Here is a 15,301-nt window from a genome sequence, read left to right as displayed (position 1 = left end):
ACAGATACTAGCTTCTCATTAATCCTTATTCCCTGAAGTATAAGCTTTCCCTTGGAGAGTTAAAAGATACATACAAATGAGTAAAAATCATTACCTATTCCACGGTGCTTCCAATATGTGTGTGTATCTTCTCAAGCAACTGAAATAATTATGTGAAAAAAAGAAAAAAGAAGGAAACCTGGTGTAGAGTGTGTTTGCAAGAAGGTCTTCTTAATGAGCTCTCTGCTCAGTACATTTTGTTGTCTGTAAAGGAAAGGTGTGAACAGAGCCAGTGCAGATCTGCTAAGAATTAGTCCAACTTGCTCCCATCAATTACACTGAATTTTCTGACAAACTCTACTGCTCATGGGAAATTTCATGACAGGATGCTAATAAATCTACCTAACCTTGTCACCCCCCCTCCCAATGTGCCAAATTTGTACCATTTGAAATAAATAACATTTATGCATTATGAGACTGAACCTGACTTCTCAGAATTTCCATAAGGCTCTGGCAGGTTAATGAGAGAAAATGTTGTGGGGTTTTTTTTTTTTTTTTTTGTCTCCAGAATAAAAGAAAAGGCTTGTCTTCAGAAAAGCACCAAATTGGCAGGCAAAGTGCTTGCTGCTGGGCCCATCTGAGATGCCAGAACATAGAGGGACTGGGCTGTGGTCACGTGTTATATGCACAACACAGTGCCATGTTGAAGTGTGCAGTGAATAATATGGAATACTACACGGATACTCTTAAAGGAACCCAAATACCTAGATTTTGATCCCGTCCTGCCAATATCAAAGCCAATATCCTCAGGTTTACCTTCTACCCATTAACTTCCAGTTTCAGAAAGGAAATTCATCAAAAGCTAGACCGAAGCTCATTGCCCAAGAGCAAGACAGATTAATGGGTCCAAGAAGAACAGAGTACCTTGGTTTGGTGAAGTTCGTAGGTGACATACCACAGTTGATAATAGTGTGGTATCTTTGTTAAGAGCTGAACTCTAAAGCTACAAAATATGGGTTCAAATCTGCTCTGAACTTACGAAGTTTATGAAATGGTAGCAACAGTACACATCCATTGGGGTGTTTTAAGGACATCTTAAATCGAATGTGACAATGTTTGTAAAGCACTTAGTACTCAGTCCAACCCATAGTAACCCTTCAAAAAAAGATTACTTTTATGTATTCTGCTCAGACGTTACATCCCACGGGAATTCTCCGCCTCCCTAATCCAGCTGGGCCAATGGTTCATCTGCTCTGCTCTCATAATATCCTTTGTATGCCTCTATTTCCACACTTAACAAATCATTTCATAGGCTGTATCATTGTGTTTGCTTCCTCTAGTAATTATGAAATTCTTAAGGGTAAAAAGTCTGAATTTTTATATCATATTCCACCATATTTATCTTCCCGATCAATGCAATACCGAGTATATGGGAGGTCGTCAAAAATACGTGCTGAATTAATGTATAAATATAGTGTCCCGTTTTGCTCATCTGAAACATAGAAAACACTAATATCTCAACTTTCAGGTTGAAAGGGAAACTGAATAAATTGTTAATTGTGTCATATTTATGTCAATTAAGATTCTTCTGGGGTTTTTTTTCTCTTAATAAAATTTTTGGAGAGCAAACTTTTAAGTTCCTATACATTAGTAGTAATTCCAATGGTGGATGTAAGGATGTTGTGATCCATTGAGAAACAGTGTCCACTGTTATTGTCTCAGTAGAGAAAGTACAGAATGAATTAACCAGAAATTCCTTCTTAGAAAGTTCTTCCTTCCAGATGCTGCAAAAGGACACTCGGACAATGCCGGCCTCTGCTGGATCTGTCTGATGAAACTGAGACTTTGCCTTCAGATTCCCTGCCTCACACCTCATAGCAACCTCATCAGAAGATCAAGAGAGGAAAAACACAGGAACTTAGAGGAAATTCCATTAGAAACCTTAAGCAAAACCATAACTCTTCCTCACCTAGAGGTAACAACCCTCACTCCAGCTTTTAGGTCCAAGGTAGAGTAAGCAAACTCTGCCGATGGAATCCAGAGAGTGAGCAATGAAAACATCTCATGGAATTGAAACTTTTTTTTCAAGATCTTGATCATTCAGCAGTAGCAGGTGGACAGTAGACACCCATCCTTCTAGGCTCAGAAACATGTCTCATTGAGCCAGTTTTCCTGTTGACTGGCCTGGTGCATTTCTTTAGCTGATTTTCTAGGATCTGGGGTTTCCCTCCCCATATTCAGATGAGTTAGAAACCTAAGCTTTGTGGTCAGACTTTGGCCTGAATCACTGGAAGTGCTACCTTGAACAAGTTATATGACTTTTAATGAGTCTTGTTTTCCCATCTGGTAAATAGGTGGGAAAACCGTTATCTACCTCATAGAGTTGTTATGAGAATTTAACTTTAAACATGAAAGTAAAACATATGACAGTTTCTAGCATAAGAAATCCTCAAGAAATGTTACATTTTTTTGATGCTCTTACTGCTTGTTTTCATTACTACAGCCTTTGGTATTACCACCTTGTACATAGTTCTTTCTAATAAGACTATGATATGTATTCTGGAGGACCCTTCTCATGTTGGTCTTTCCTGAGTTTTAGTAGGCTATTTTTCGCCTCATCCCATCTCAGAATGGTCATCCAAATCTGCCCACGTGACACCATCAACCATAAGAATACTGGTCTGATAAAAGGCAACTGTTTTTGCTATAGGTTCTCTGGGATTTGTGTCATTTCTCCAAATAAATTCAAATGCGATCTAAATAAGTGGCTGTGGGTTTGTAAAAATAACTATATGGAAAGGACACACAGACACACACACACACACACGCACATACACACACACCCTTTTAAATTTTATTTCATGGATCCAGTTGGGGAAAACAAGATTTAACTTTTAGATTCTCTACCTGCATAGTATGGGTGCAATGGAAATGCCTGTCAGAGAAAGTAATGTGTTTAATATTGCACCAGTCTTAAACATCAGCAGAGATTTCTGTGCATTGCAAATAATTCCATCACCTGCCCATATTACATTGTTCTGTGTTTTATCTGTGGTAGGATGATATCAACATGTCAAGCATGAGGAAAAGGATGTTTTATGAGATTGATATAGGAAAGCACAATGACAAGCACATAAAAAGGGCAGCCAAAGATGCCACAAAGTTGTCAGAGGAACAGGCCATGATCTCTCACTGGCGTGCGTTGACTGTATTCTTTTCTCAGTAAGGGTCCAGAGACTGTCAAGGCTGCCTGTGGTCTTGATCATGGATTTTAAAGAAGATAAAACAATATTGATTTTAAAAAGCCTTCAGCAACCTCTGGGTGCCTGGGATGTGAATATCACGGGAAGGCTGTTAGGGAGGCTATAAGAAACAAATATCAGAGTGTTTCAGGGTGAACTAGTGAGGGATTCCCAAGAGAGCTTGATTTTACAAGGTACCATGGAGGGGAACTTCTTTGGGACCTGGAGCATAATTGGAGAGAGGAGGGTGGATTTTTTTTAGAGAAGAAAATTGTATATAGAGAAAAATAAAGGTGATTTTCATTCTAGAAATATGCTATTTTTATGGAAGTAAAATTAGAAAAGAGAATGTAGAGATCATTTTCTTAATTCTTACTCTTAGTGACTCATTTTTGGCTTTGTTACCTCTTCTCTACATTTTTGTAACAGCATCTAAGTGATCTCCCTACTTTTCACTTTTTCCTTCTTTATCTCATTCTTTATAACCAATGGCTCCCTATTGCCTTCTAAAAAAGTCTCAACTTTAATAGCCAACATTCAAGGTCCCAAACTATCTTCTCATTGCTATTATTTAGTACTGGTTTTTAAATGCTGCATACTTAGAATGGAATTAACTGCCTCATATTCCTAGTGCTTACCCCACACCTTCTCACCTGTGTGCTATTCGCATTTCTTGGAATGCCTTTCCTGTGTGTCTTCATCTATATAAATACTTCTTATCTTCCAAGGGACAGATTAAAATGTTATCCAAGAAACCTCTGATTATTTAAGATTTAAAGATTTCTTGTCTCTTAAATTCCATGACATTTGACTGATATCACATTGATTAGCTTTTAAATTTTTATTATAATTGTTTACATGGAGGTACTAGAAATGCAAGCTCCTGGAGGCTAGGGTCTAAAACCTTAGTCAGGGGCCAGAAAGCAAGCCTGGCAAAGAGAGGCCCTCAGCAAATATTTGCTGAATAAATTCTGGTGTATATTTGTATCTACTATAGTATCTTAAACAGTGCATATAATAGGTACTAAATAAATAATTATTAATGGAATGGATAGATGGAGTTAGGAGAAACTCTGAAATGCTGAGAATGGCTTTACATATACAAAGAAGGATGGAAAAGGAGGAGAGGAGGAGAGAAGAATTTCCAGCAGGCACAGTGAATCACCTTAACATTCAAGAGTTTTATCATTCAAGTAATGTAGGTAGGAATAAAAAATCCTAAAGGACCAATGAATATTATTCTGAACAGATATGCTATTATAGTTCTCTCTTTTCATTCAAGGCCTCTGATACAGAATACGTAGGGAATAGGTCACATTTCCAGAAGCTGTCTCCAACACGTACGTGCCTCTAATTTGGTTAACTGCATTTGTGAATAATCTTACACTAGTGGTGGCCTGGCATCCAAAGGGAATGAATTAGATATAGGGTATTGCTTCGTGAAGCAAATATCTTATAGTGATTTTCACAGGGACCAAATAACACAGAGAAAAAGGTAATAGTTACAATATTTTTTTTTCTCCGAGGCTAAGGGCTACTAGAAAAATTATCACCTAAGTCTCCCAATTATATATAAATATTAGAAATACAACATGAGCAATCCTTTCACTCGGAGTCTGAAAAGCATGTCTGGAAACCACCTGCATCAGAAGCCCTTGGGCTACTTTTTAAAAAATGCAGATTTCTGGCCCTATTCCACACCTACTAATTACTAACACTGCAATATTTTTGTATGGAGGAAAATAAGACATATTACTAATATTATCTACTATATATTTCATATATATGAAATAAATGTATATATTCTTTTATATATAAGTGACATATATCTATATAGCTCTGTATATATTAATATATTCATTCATATATATATATTCATTCTTGGCCTTGGAACATAAGAAGCTTTCAATTACTGATATCTATTACATTTAACAATTTTTTCAGGTTTGCCTTTTTTCCAAGGCCACAGACCCATACATACAACTTTCAGTCCTCGCATGCCTCATATATTGCATGAAAGAATATGTCAATATGTATGTATGAACAAACAGATGGGTAACTAACTTAGTGAATAATGTATTTGGTGTGTAACTAATCTAAGTATTTACACATTCAGTACGTCTACAATCTGGACTGGCTATATAATTCATGAAGCCCTGTAAAATGAAAATATGCAAAATGTGAGACTTTTTGTTTAAAAATTATTAAAACTTTCAAGATGGTGACAGTATAACATTAAGCTAGCACAGGCGCCTTCTAAGAGCAGGCAGGACCCTGTGCAACTTGTAGAGGTTGTACACTCATAAATCTGACCTTGCCTATAATACATATAATGTTCTTTCTATATTTATCATTCTTTCCATACTTATCTGTTTCTCTGATTCCCTGTAATCTGACTCTACTATAAAACTTGAATTAATTAAAATACTTCATAATTAAAAACAGGGCATTTTAGTACCTTGATTATTTTCAAAGGGCATGCACCATCACTTTAAATCATCACAGTGTCCCCACAAGACTGGCATCATCATTATCTTCATTTTAAAGCAGAGAAGGAGGGACTTGCACCAGACCACAAACCCATAAAAGACAGAATAAGGATTATACTCTATGTATAAAACCTTCCTCTCTTTAAGCCAAACCTCACACTTTTTCCTTCATACTGCGTTTGTCCAAACTCCTCCAGGGTATGAAAGATGAGTATCTCTCTTTGCTTCCCCATTTCTTAAAAGTACTTAGAAGAAAGGTATTTCTCTGTGGAATAAATGAAGGCCTAGTGTCTCTTCTGATGTCCAGGAAAGAGAGATGGGAAGGAGCCAAGAGCATTCTTCTCACTAGGTACCACCCAGCCCTGCACCCATATACCACGCTTCCCTAAGCATATCAACTATGGGATATCTGCTTCTCAGATTTTCCCCCTCCCCTTTGGCCATCTTCCTTTGCATTCTTCCAAGCTGGTTTGAATTTAGATAGTTCTCTGTTTGTTTCTAATGTTATCTTCCCTGTTATCTTCGACAATCAATTTGAAAATTGTAATCTCACTGCAGTTAGCTATTAAGCCTTTATAATACTCTAAATAGAATCTGGACAAGCCCTGATCCTTTTGCAAAAACCAATGGTTGCCTCTTATCCAATCGGTTCATCACTATTCTCCTTTCCCTCTTCTGCATTCCACTACTGCAATAAAATATTGAGACACAAGATCATTTTAATTAATTTTTCAAGCTTCCTCCGAAATTTAACAAAACATTACAAGTAAAGAAAAAAAAATAACAACACCCCTGTGACACCACATAGTATAATTAGTGTGCAGTGAATTTTTAAATATATGTACATGTTGGCAAGCAGTGAATATTTTTATCAGAAATAAATAAGGGAGGAGAAATCTCAGTTTATGCCATTTTATGATATATATATAGATCTAACACACTTTAATAAGAAGCAATCTCCAGGCAAAGAGGTAAGTATAATTTCTTCACCCAGGGGAATGGTTAGTTAACAGTTTAATGCTCTCACAAATGCTGATGATAAGAAGAGAGTCTTAATATATTTTAAATTTTTCTCCAGACTAAAATATTGAGAGTTTATGTTAAGGAAAAATTAACATCATAGTGGCTTAGCAAATTATGAATCATATGTACATACATACACATGTACACACACATATACTAGATAGATTTTTATATATTCAATGCCTAGAAATAAATCATGGAGTACTTTCTTATAGGAGTTTGTGGGAATGTGAAAGTATGCAAAAGGGCATGTATGTGCTATCTGGATTTGAAACTAATTTGGAAAGTCGACATCTCAGGTTTATAAATATATCTCATTTTTCACAGCTTCAGCCAGATTTTCTCTTCCACTTTTACTCATAGCATTATGAGAGGATATCAATAAAGTGTAATTATTCTCTTGCTGGGCCATATGTGCAGTAAATTTCTAGATAACCAAATTCTAAAACTGTTAGAAATTTCAGAGGGAACATTATTTTAGAAGAGCTAGTGTTTGGGATTTTCAAATAGTAATTAGATATGGTAACTCTCTACAGAATAAAAAAAGAATGAAGAATGACATTTTCTGAATAGAAGCGAGTGAATAAACCCCAAAGGGTCTTAGGACATTCTTTGTCTTGTCAAACGGAATTTTGCTGATCAGGGGAAATCTAGTGGTTGTGATTATAACCTTTACTCACAGTCATTCATTAGTTTTACATTTCCATACCTAATCACTTTGTTTCATGATTATTTTTCAGTAAGGCATGAGAGAATCAACTCTAGACTAAAGATTAACTATGTGTCTTTACTTGTCTTCTGATCCATGTCCCACTCCCACCCCCCACATACACACAATTATTTTTCTCCAAATGGACCTTTTCACTGAAACACAAGTAGTATTGACAATGTCCTAACAATACAGAGTGAAAATAAGTAAACAGATAACAGGCAGCAGGTATAAGAATGACATAATAAGATTAGAACTGGTTAGTGAATGGGATCATGAACATGTATGAAAGAATGGGTTAGAAATAAGGGTACCTTCTTTAAACCACTAAAAGGGATTTACTCAAATGTCAGAATGCTATTTTTGCTTAATCCCCACATCATTCATTCTCAGGTGGTAGGAAGTAACAGTCATTTTAATTATACAGTAAGAATCAGGGAGGTTAGTTGTTGGTCCAAATCTGACAGCAAGCCAAAGGAAAATAAAAGTTTCCCGACATTTTTATACAGTTATTTCCCTCTTATTATTATCTTCCACTGTTATGTAGTTTCTACTGGCTACACAAATGCAGGCATGCTATCTTTCACGTTGCATAAGAAATGTCCTGAAAAGTTGAACACGAATTGAGCTCTCCTATATTGAGCTCTCCTATAACCAAATATTGAAGAGAAGAAATTCTAGAATGGGAGACATGGTAGAAGTGAGAATTAGTACGGTATGAATTTTTCAAAACATTTATTGTGTTTTCAAAAATAGTAAATATTTTTAAATCACTTAAAAGACTTTTAATGCATAAAATAAAGTAAAAATAATGTATTAATATAAATAAGCACACCATTCTTTAGCAGGATTCTTTTATATTAGCTTATATATGTATATATATTTTTTTCTAGCATAATATTTCTCAATTTGCATTCTCAGAAGCTAAATATTAATATGTATTACATCAATGAATGTTATACAAGTGAATAATCAAATGAATGTGAAAATACCTTAAGTTACATAAAATTTAAAAGGTATATGTACTACGAGGCTTCGTAGAACCATTAATTTACTAATATTCACTGTGAATATGTAAGGGAGGGAACAGCACTAAAAAGCTCCCCAATATATATTTACCATTTAATATCTTCCTTGCTCTTTATTCCCAAGGACCATACCATAGAACTGGTTTTTTAAGGGCATATGCTTTGGGAAACAGCAATCTAATGATGTTCCTTTAAGTGAGGTTGCCAAAACGTCAGTTGCTATGAGCGTATCCAATTCTGGGAGGAAGGGGCAGTGCAGGCACAGTGAGCGTGACTTTGTGTATTTGTTTCTCATCAAAACAAACGTTTTTTAGGCACCAAACTGAGAAAATCCTATTCTCTTCCAAGGTGAAAGTGCTGTCCCGTTTGTAACCAAAACGACATCTCTCAAAAGAAATGCTTAACCATTTCACAAATCTTTTCTCTCAACATTATTTGGACACTTCCTTCGCATTAAACAGCCGCAAGGTTAGACACTATCATGGTTTGATCCAAAAGAACATTAAGAAAAAAACACGAAACCAAACAAATAAGACCTAAAGATGGATATCTAGTTGAAAATGTCTCTTAAATTGTTATTCTCTTATTATTTTTTTGGGATCGACATGGGACTTGTCTTTAAAATTCACGTGGAAAAGTTTGTCAAATTTGAATTTAATCATCTTTTCTAAAGCATTTCTGATGAACACACACACACACTGTAGTTATGCTAGAGTAGGGATCTCTGGACCACTCCAGTTTTTGAAAGAACCAAAGTTATTGCAAGGGTTTTCTAAGGTAGAACATGACCAACTCTCTAAATTTCAACTGGACTAAGTGGAATCTATCAAGGCCTCTTAGGACCAAATCATGAGTGAGACAAGGTTTCCATATGTCAGAGCCCAGGTGATCTGATGACCTGTGCAGTAAGAGGACAGCTGCTGAAGAGAGGTCTTGCTAGTATATTTAGAAGAACTTCCAGCTCTCTCCCACTATACCTGGTGCCCTGTTTATCATTTTATATCCAGAACTTTGCACATTGTTGACACTCACCACGTTTGTTGGAAAGATAAATGTAGCAAGTGAGTCAGAGAGGAAAATAAAATCCATTTACAATAATGGTCTTAGAAGTCAAATCTCTAATGAGATTTCAAGGCAATAAAGATTGTTAGGCTCTGCTACAAGGACTTACTGGTTAGTCAGACTGACTGACCTGTTTTTTTCAGAGAAATTTAACAGAGTTTATGTGACAAAATATTCATGAGGATTAATGAGCTCATTTTGGGAAGGTACTTTGAGATCCCTGGAGGAAACATGAAAGATTTTAAGTAGTTTATGTTTAATGAATCACTATCCCAGTTATCTAAATAGAACCCTGTCTCAACTGTTACAGTATTTATTTTGCTGCACATTAAATATGTATCCATGTGTGACAACCATTATACACAGCACATTATGTCATAGGTTCAGATTTCATACTCTGTACATAATGAAGCTCTATAAGAAAGCCTTGGGTTAGTGGCTTTCTATCCAGCTCTTGGCTTGGGTATCTGCAGGATGCTAATGGGGAAGACTCCTTCCTGACTGTCATAGGTAATCAGTTTATTCCCTGAAGCATGAGATCTGATTACGTTTATCTGTACTTCACACACATGCAGTTTATTGGATCTGTCATCCTAACTGAAAGAAATTCTGATGTGGTACCCGTGATTTAAAGAATTTCTCCAACCAGAAAACAGGCATCTCCGAAAGTGAACAACCTATAAAGGAACTGTAGGAAGAGATGCACTCCAAGTTAATATTGAGAAGTTCAACAGACAAGGAATATGAAGAATTTTTCTACAGCATTCAAAGAGGTAAAGAAAATCTATTTGCGACTCGGTATTTGATAAAGATTTTCAAACTTTTAAGAATGAGGTCCCTTTTAAATACAATTTTAAGATAGTAGATACATAGATATCAACTCATTATCTAACATTGTGTGCCTTAATGACAATCTTAACATATTTTTGAAAAGAAAGACCAGATTAAAGAGGTGGGGATGGACAGAGAGGATGGAGAAATGTGGGGAAAAGTAGTGATTCCGGATTCCTCAGGACACAAAAGCTGATCAATTCACCCTTCAGAGCTATAGTCAGATGAACACAGTCTCAAATCCATATTCTAACAACAAGTTATCCTGCCATGTGACATGAGCCAAATTACTTAAGTTTTCTGAGCCTCAGTTTTCACCTCAGAGCATATAAAATACTTTTAATGTTTTTTTTTAATCATTTCCAATTACTCTCTTAAGTGTTCATGTTCTTCTCCAAGACAAATAAAGAGTATCTAATTCATTTTTTTAAAATGACAAATGTTGTTTTTCTTTTCCATGTAGCTGCTGGAATCTCAACTCTCCTCTCCTATGACGTTGCCCCAGTTTAGGGCACCACCGTTTCATAAAACAAAAGCTTATTAATTTGTGCTTTAAATGTGGGTTATCTGTTCAAATCAAGACATGCTTTTAAGACAAGCTGAATGGCTGCTAATAAGTGATGAAATTGAGAAGATATTATTCTCTTTGGTAAATCAGCAGAAAAGTCAGAACATATTGACTATTTAATCATTGAATGCCTCTGACTCTTCTCTCAGATCTGAGCTGTATGGTAGTTTTAGCCCTTAGTCTGAGGAAAGCATGCCTAGAGAAACGGATTATAGTCGCTATCCTCCATCCAGCTAACAGATGAGCACCATATTATTCTACTGAAACAGTGGGACACTTTTACATCAAAGACGATAAAATGAGGGTGAAATGGGGGATAGAGAAGATATTTGGTTTTCCTCAATTATCAACTTAAGTGTCTTTGCCACCCATCATGATGACACTAACAAGCACCTATGTTGGTTTTGACAGAAACCTGTGAGAAATAAGTGCTATTTCAGCCTTTTACATTTTAGAAACTAATCGTATTAAGGAAATAAGTGGCAACTGATCTATTTGTATCCCTGAGGTCATTTTAAAGAGCTCTTTTTAGTCTCAGGATAAAATCTTACATAGTTCTTTTCCCAATGAAATAAGAATGGGGAAAGCAAAGTCACAGTCAAGAGAGTTCAGTGGCATGATCCAGGGAACCAAACTGTCTGGTCCTGCTTTTCAACATCTTGCTTTGAAACAAACACTACTTGTGTGCCTGAGGAGTAAAAAGGGTCTTAGGTATCATTAGCCAGGAATCATAATTCAAGAATTTTAAAATACAAATCAGATGCCTTGAATAAACATAACTTTTCCTACAACAGCGCATGATAGTTTATAAAACACGCTCAATATCTCTTGTATACAAAGGAAAGAATAAAAGGCAATACAACTATTGCTCCTCCCAATTTTACAGGTGAGTAAAATGAGGCTCAGAAATACTGAACAGTAGGTCACATTATTAGCGAGTGTCATGTCCCCTTTAAGAAGCCAGTCTTCTGGTGCAGAGGTGAGAATCCTCTCTCGACTTCAGTACCTTGCCTGCACCTGTTAGGGAGAAGGTGGGCAGCAGAGGAAAGAATCACGAAGATGCTTGCTCCAAAAATTAGAACAATAATTCATCAATATTGAAATCCTTGGATCACCAAGGCCAGTGAACTATCAATGAAATGGGCTTCTGGGCTGTAGCTGCTGCCATAGGGGACTGAAAATATAAACAAGACCAGATAGCAATAACCAACGTTGGTGGTTTCAACCTGCTGCCATGGTTTTTTGTGACTAATTCGCCAGGGTGGAAGGTTCATTTGTGTCTCACTCCTTAGGAAACGTAATGACCATTGCTTCAAACTTCCTCTCCAATTTTCAGTCAATGGTACTGAGATGCCATGCTGGAATCCTTGTGCAGACAACCCTTACGGTTTTAAAAGCAAGGCCCATTGGATCACTCAGCCTCCAACGAGGACAGGAAAGTGTTTATGGTTTTGTTATATGTGGTAGCAACACCCACACCAAGCTTCCTGCTCATACCAGGCTTCTTTCTTCAAAACTGTTACCCAAGAAATCTGCCCTAAATTCCCTTTTGGGAGAAAAAAAAAAAAAAGGATGAAATATTTCAAGCCTATTGTGTGGTTTTCCCTAGAGCTTTTTCTTTTTCCAGTTGCCAGTTTGAAATGCTCAGGCTCAAGTCCAGATACAAAGTGCAGCAGATTGCTTCATTTAGTTACTCTGAGCCTCATTACGGCTCACCTCTGGGTATGTAATCAGCCTTTTATTCACCTAACAGGATCATTCTCTAATAAGGTGCTCATTTAAAGAGTTTTCCCCACAGGGTCCGTCTCTCTGAGAGCTTCTGGGAGTGCTGATAGGAAGAGTGTGCATGCTGAATATTCACTCTCTGCAAACAAGTGTCCCCTCCCTCCTAGGTCTTAACGATTCTAAAGGCTCTGTGACTGCATTAGATCTGCAGAGCACAGGCTGGTCGCTGGCAGCGCAAAGGAGGGAAAAGACAGAGACACACACTAGGACAAGACGGACAGCCGGCAAATTACATCCAAGTGGACTGCTGCCCACTGGGAGAGCAGCTCCGACTTCCTGGGGTAATCCATCTTCCTGACACATCCCCTTCCTGAGAGTTAGTTTTCTCCAACATACTTTCTGCTCCTGACAAACAGGACAGATCTGTCTGTACTCCTCCCTCATACCGACAAGCTGAAAGAGTCACCCCTAGCATGCCTTCGGCACTTCCCCACTCATATGACACGGCTATTTATCTACCATCCAATTTATTGATAATTACCAGAGACCTCAAGGAGTGTGCTGATTAGATAAAAGTGTCTGGCTGTAGTTGGATGCCACGTCACAATGAAGTTTCCCTGGGCCCTTTGCCCCCTTCAACCCCACTTTAAATCAAACAAATGAAAATGACTAATCCAAGCATCAAAACAAAATGAAAGTTTCCACCTGGAGAAACATCACCAATTAAGTATTAAATTTTACTCTAATGAAGTGGATTTTAAGGATACAGAAATCTTCCAAAATATGAGATTATACTATTTTAGGTGACCTCTTAATGAATATTCTATCTTTAAGGAGTTTATTCCAGCAACTATAATTTTAGTAAAGGGAAAGGAAAAAATAAACGCTATGCTGGAAATGAGATTAATGGGGGTCTTAGTCCTGGCCAGGCTGCTAAATATTTGAGATTTTAAATTACTTCTTTAACCTCTCAGGGGCTCGGTTTGCTAATCTATAAGAAGGAGATTGTAATAGATGATCCCTTTGCTCCATTTCAGCACTAAAACTCCATCTGGAAATTTCATCTCAAAAGTGATGTGCATGGAGTGTAATAAGAGGGGCAGGGCCACTTGCTTCTAAACAAATTAAAAGGTGAACTTCAGCAAATGCGTAATCTAAAAAGAAATATGGCATATTTACATTTCCAAACGTCTATCTAATTTTTGATAGAAAGGGCTTTCAAAGGTTCCCAGGCTCAAAACCGAATTGTAAATCTCCTCTCTTTGGAGACCTCAGGCAGGCACCAGGTGCAAATCATTCAGCTATAGCTAATGTGTTTTGCTAATGAGCCCAAGGCAGGAATATACTCTCTCCTTCTCCATATATATGGGAAAAAAGAACTCAAGCTCTGTTGGCTCTTTATTTTAATTCTCTTTGCCTACCAACTGCCTCTTCTAAGACTTCGGCATAATTCAGTGTCCTGTGATGTAGGGTGAGAAGCTATTTCTGGTGAAACAGTTAGGCATTAAACTTTTATCTTAGTCAAGTACCTGACTGGCATTGAAACAGCAAATATTTTCTTGCTTAGTCACATCTAAATTTAATGTAAATTTTTATATTTAAGTTACTCAAAAATTATTATTTTTAATTTTTTTTTTTGTATTTTAAACAGCCAATTATTTGCTACTCCAAAATAAACTTCCAAGTATTTATTCCTCCCTTTGCCACCGCCAAGAATTCAAGTACAGGAAGCTTTAGTAGTGAGACTTACACAACTGGGCCGCTAAAGGGATATGCTATGCTGTTAACACTTCGGGGGAGCTGTTTACTATCTCTTGAGAACTGTATAAGGTCTGGGAGTTCACCAATATAAGTTCCATTGAGGAGATCCTTACCTAATGGGCAAATTAACTTGAAAACTGGAATGTGAGGCAGGCGAAGGTTTCTAAATCCATAGGACTTTCTGAAATATGCAGTTTCTTCTTCCTTTAATGTGAGTATCCTGTTTGCTTTGGCCTACTTAAATCATTATTTGAAAAATGGCCTTTCTACTGCTTTGGGGGAAGACGTCATTGGCATGTGCTTAACTGTCACATTTGAGATCAGGGCTGGTCTCACCATTTGGGAGATTAAATGAAGAGGTCTAAAAAGGAGAAATTGACAGGGTACCATGAAAGGGCCTTAAGAAATATATGTCTTTAACAGCCTGAGTAGGATAGCTACAATTCCACCAAAAGGAAGTCCATTCATTTGGGTTAAAATTAAACCCCTTGATAGGTAGTAAATGCATACAGAGCTATCACAATTAGCCCTTTGGTGGCATTTGCTTAATCCGAGTAGAGCTATTCAAAAGCTGAGCCATGGGCAAATGAGATTCTGGATACAGAATCTGAATAAGGAAAGAGGTAAAAAAAGATGTATAGTTGCCAAGATAAGGAGACAAAAATCTAAGTAGACAAGGGTTACCATAAAGGGACTAAGGGAAGAGAAGACAATAAAAACAAGTTTGTACTAAGGCGATGCTCCCAAAAGGGACACTGAGCATCTGAATCACTGGTGTATTTCCAGTACCTAGAACGCCTAGCACATAACATGTGTTCAATAATAATGACTACACACGCACAAAAAAACCTCTCTTCGAAGAAACTTTTAAATATATTTTTGTT

General features: G+C 36.9%; 1 protein-coding gene across 3 annotated transcripts in view; it reads right to left on the bottom strand.

Annotated features, from left to right (window-relative positions):
• Positions 1-15,301, bottom strand: part of NRXN3 (neurexin 3) — a 1,437,186-nt gene that overhangs the window by 513,011 nt on the left and 908,874 nt on the right. The window lies entirely within an intron of this gene.

The sequence above is a fragment of the Pteropus alecto genome, unplaced genomic scaffold, assembly GCF_000325575.1.
Source record: "Pteropus alecto unplaced genomic scaffold, ASM32557v1 scaffold8, whole genome shotgun sequence".
Lineage (NCBI taxonomy): Eukaryota > Metazoa > Chordata > Mammalia > Chiroptera > Pteropodidae > Pteropus > Pteropus alecto.
The sequence above is the reverse complement of the archived record's forward strand: the minus strand, read 5'-3'. Positions and strand labels throughout refer to the sequence as shown.